The following is a 5244-nucleotide window of genomic DNA, read 5'->3' on the forward strand; positions in this document are numbered from 1 at the left end:
CAGATTGCCTCTGTCAGCTATAGGTTACTCTGCATTGAATGTGTCACAGCTGGAGGGATGCGGGGATGGCACATTGCCTGTCTCTTCTATAGGGACTCTGCATTGTAAGTGGCACAGCTGGAGGGATGCGGGGATGGCACATTGCCTGTCTCTTCTATAGGGACTCTGCATTGTATGTGTCACATCTGGAGGGATGCATGAATAGCACATTGCCTGTCTTTTCTATAGGGACTCTGCATTGTAAGTGGCACAGCTGGAGGGATGGGGGGATGGCACATTCCCTGTCTCTTCTATAGGGACTCTGCATTGTATGTGTCACAGCTGGAGGGATGCGGGGATGGCACATTGCCTGTCTCTTCTATAGGGACTCTACATTGTATGTGTCACATCTGGAGGGATGCGGGGATGGCACATTGTCTGTCTCTTCTATAGGGACTCTGCATTGTATGTGTCACATCTGGAGGGATGCATGAATAGCACATTGCCTGTCTTTTCTATAGGGACTCTGCATTGTAAGTGGCACAGCCGGAGGGATGCGGGGATGGCACATTGCCTGTCTCTTCTATAGGGACTCTGCATTGTATGTGTCACATCTGGAGGGATGCATGAATAGCACATTGCCTGTCTCTTCTATAGGGACTCTGCATTGTAAGTGGCACAGCCGGAGGGATGCGGGGATGGCACATTGCCTGTCTCTTCTATAGGGACTCTGCATTGTATGTGTCACATCTGGAGGGATGTATGAATAGCACATTGCCTGTCTCTTCTATAGGGACTCTGCATTGTAAGTGGCACAGCCGGAGGGATGCGGGGATGGCACATTGCCTGTCTCTTCTATAGGGACTCTGCATTGTAAGTGTCACAGCCGGAGGGATGCGGGGATAGCACATATCCTGTCTCTTCTATAGGGACTCTGCATTGTAAGTGTCACAGCTGGAGGGATGGGGGGATTGCACATTGCCTGTGTCAGCTATAGGTTACTCTGCATTGAATGTGTCACAGCTGGAGGGATGCGGGGATGGCACATTGCCTGTCTCTTCTATAGGGACTCTGCATTGTAAGTGGCACAGCTGGAGGGATGCGGGGATGGCACATTGCCTGTCTCTTCTGTAGGGACTCTGCATTGTATGTGTCACAGCTGGAGGGATGCGGGGATGGCACATTGCCTGTCTCTTCTATAGGGACTCTACATTGTATGTGTCACATCTGGAGGGATGCGGGGATGGCACATTGCCTGTCTCTTCTATAGGGACTCTACATTGTATGTGTCACATCTGGAGGGATGCGGGGATGGCACATTGCATGTCTCTTCTATAGGGACTCTGCATTGTAAGTGGCACAACTGGAGGGATGCGGGGATGGCACATTGCCTGTCTCTTCTATAGGGACTCTGCATTGTAAGAGTCACAGCTGGAGGGATGGGGGGATAGCACATTGCCTGTCTCTTCTATAGGGACTCTGCATTGTATGTGTCACAGCTGGAGGGATGTGGGGATGGCACATTGCCTGTCTCTTCTATAGGGACTCTGCATTGTAAGTGGCACAGCTGGAGGGATGCGGGGATGGCACATTGCCTGTCTCTTCTATAGGGACTCTGCATTGTATGTGTCACATCTGGAGGGATGCATGAATAGCACATTGCCTGTCTTTTCTATAGGGACTCTGCATTGTAAGTGGCACAGCTGGAGGGATGGGGGGATGGCACATTGCCTGTCTCTTCTATAGGGACTCTGCATTGTATGTGTCACAGCTGGAGGGATGCGGGGATGGCACATTGCCTGTCTCTACTATAGGGACTCTGCATTGTAAGTGGCACAGCTGGAGGGATGCGGGGATGGCACATTGCCTGTCTCTTCTTTAGGGACTCTACATTGTATGTGTCACATCTGGAGGGATGCGGGGATGGCACATTGCCTGTCTCTTCTATAGGGACTCTGCATTGTATGTGTCACATCTGGAGGGATGCATGAATAGCACATTGCCTGTCTTTTCTATAGGGACTCTGCATTGTAAGTGGCACATCCGGAGGGATGCGGGGATGGCACATTGCCTGTCTCTTCTATAGGGACTCTGCATTGTATGTGTCACATTTGGAGGGATGCATGAATAGCATTGCCTGTCTCTTCTATAGGGACTCTGCATTGTAAGTGGCACAGCCGGAGGGATGCGGGGATGGCACATTGCCTGTCTCTTCTATAGGGACTGTGCATTGTATGTGTCACATCTGGAGGGATGTATGAATAGCACATTGCCTGTCTCTTCTATAGGGACTCTGCATTGTAAGTGGCACAGCCGGAGGGATGCGGGGATGGCACGTTGCCTGTCTCTTCTATAGGGACTCTGCATTGTAAGTGTCACAGCCGGAGGGATGTGGGGATAGCACATATCCTGTCTCTTCTATAGGGACTCTGCATTGTACGTGTCACAGCTGGAGGGATGGGGGGATTGCACATTGCCTGTGTCAGCTGTAGGTTACTCTGCATTGAATGTGTCACAGCTGGAGGGATGCGGGGATGGCACATTGCCTGTCTCTTCTATAGGGACTCTGCATTGTAAGTGGCACAGCTGGAGGGATGGGGGGATGGCACATTGCCTGTCTCTTCTATAGGGACTCTGCATTGTAAGTGGCACAGCTGGAGGGATGCGGGGATGGCACATTGCCTGTCTCTTCTTTAGGGACTCTGCATTGTGTCACAGCTGGAGGGATGGGGGGATAGCACATTGCCTGTCTCTTCTATAGGGACTCTACATTGTATGTGTCACATCTGGAGGGATGCGGGGATGGCACATTGCCTGTCTCTTCTATAGGGACTCTGCATTGTAAGTGGCACAGCTGGAGGGATGCGGGGATGGCACATTGCCTGTCTCTTCTATAGGGACTCTGCATTGTAAGTGGCACAGCTGGAGGTATGGGGGGATAGCACATTGCCTGTCTCTTCTATAGGGACTCTGCATTGTATGTGTCACAGCTGGAGGAATGCGGGGATGGCACATTGCCTGTCTCTTCTAAAGGGACTCTGCATTGTAAGTGGCACAGCTGGAGGGATGCGGGGATGGCACATTTCCTGTCTCTTCTATAGGTACTCTGCATTGTATGTGTCACATCTGGAGGGATGCATGAATAGCACATTGCCTGTCTTTTCTATAGGGACTCTGCATTGTAAGTGGCACAGCCGGAGGGATGCGGGGATGGTACATTGCCTGTCTCTTCTATAGGGACTCTGCATTGTAAGTGGCACAGCCGGAGGGATGCGGGGATAGCGCATATCCTGTCTCTTCTATAGGGACTCTGCATTGTATGTGTCACAGCTGGAGGGATGGGGGGATGGCACATTGCCTGTCTTTTCTATAGGGACTCTGCATTGTATGTGTCACAGCTGGAGGGATGGGGGGATTGCACATTGCCTGTGTCAGCTATAGGTTACTCTGCATTGAATGTGTCACAGCTGGAGGGATGCGGGGATGGCACATTGCCTGTCTCTTCTATAGGGACTCTGCATTGTATGTGTCACAGCTGGAGGAATGCGGGGATGGCACATTGCCTGTCTCTTCTATAGGGACTCTGCATTGTAAGTGGCACAGCTGGAGGGATGCGGGGATGGCACATTGCCTGTCTCTTCTATAGGGACTCTGCATTGTATGTGTCACATCTGGAGGGATGCATGAATAGCACGTTGCCTGTCTTTTCTATAGGGACTCTGCATTGTAAGTGGCACAGCCGGAGGGATGCGGGGATGGTACATTGCCTGTCTCTTCTATAGGGACTCTGCATTGTAAGTGTCACAGCCGGAGGGATGTGGGGATAGCACATACCCTGTCTCTTCTATAGGGACACTGCATTGTATGTGTCACAGCTGGAGGGATGGGGGGATTGCACATTGCCTCTGTCAGCTATAGGTTACTCTGCATTGAATGTGTCACAGCTGGAGGGATGCGGGGATGGCACATTGCCTGTCTCTTCTATAGGGACTCTGCATTGTATGTGTCACATCTGGAGGGATGCATCAATAGCACATTGCCTGTCTCTTCTATTGGGACTCTGCATTGTAAGTGGCACAGCTGGAGGGATGCAGGGATAGCACATTGCCTGTCTCTTCTATAGGGACTCTGCATTGTATGTGTCACAGCTGGAGGGGTGCAAGGATAGCATAATGCCTGTCTCTTCTATAGGGACTCTGCATTGTATATGTCACATCTGGAGGGATGCGGGGATAGCACATTGCCTGTCTCTTCTATAGGGACTCTGCATTGTATGTGTCACATCTGGAGGGATGCATGAATAGCACATTGCCTGTCTCTTCTATTGGGACTCTGCATTGTAAGTGGCACAGCTGGAGGGATGCAGGGATAGCACATTGCCTTTCTCTTCTATAGGGACTCTGCATTGTAAGTGTTACAGCTGGAGGGATGGGGGGATAGCACATTGCCTGTGTCAGCATTAGGTTACTCTGCATTGAATGTGTCACAGCTGGAGGGATGCGGGGATGGCACATTGCCTGTCTCTTCTATAGGGACTCTGCATTGTAAGTGTCACAGCTGGAGGGATGCAGGGATAGCACATTGTCTGTCTCTTCTATAGGAACTCTGCATTGTATGTGTCACAGCTGGAGGGGTGCGGGGATAGCACATTGTCTGTCTCTTCTATAGGGACTCTGCATTGTAAGTGTCACAGCTGGAGGGATGGCACATTGCCTGTCTCTTCTATAGGGACTCTGCATTGTATGTGTCACAGCTGGAGGGATGCGGGGATGGCACATTGCCTGTCTCTTCTATAGGGACTCTGCATTGTATGTGTCACAGCTGGAGGGGTGCAAGGATAGCATATTGCCTGTCTCTTCTATAGGGACTCTGCATTGTATATGTCACATCTGGAGGGATGTGGGGATAGCACATTGCCTATCTCTTCTATAGGGACTCTGCATTGTATGTGTCACATCTGGAGGGATGCATGAATAGCACATTGCCTGTCTCTTCTATTGGGACTCTGCATTGTAAGTGGTACAGCTGGAGGGATGGGGGGATTGCACATTTCCTGTGTCAGCTATAGGTTACTCTGCATTGAATGTGTCACAGCTGGAGGGATGCGGGGATGGCACATTGCCTGTCTCTTCTATAGGTACTCTGCATTGTAAGTGGCACAGCTGGAGGGATGGGGGGATGGCACATTGCCTGTCTCTTCTATAGGGACTCTGCATTGTAAATGGCACAGCTGGAGGGATACGGGATGGCACATTGCCTGTCTCT

Source organism: Staurois parvus, unplaced genomic scaffold (assembly GCF_062004578.1).
Source record: "Staurois parvus isolate SC_StPar_1 unplaced genomic scaffold, SC_StPar_1.0 ptg000171l, whole genome shotgun sequence".
Lineage (NCBI taxonomy): Eukaryota > Metazoa > Chordata > Amphibia > Anura > Ranidae > Staurois > Staurois parvus.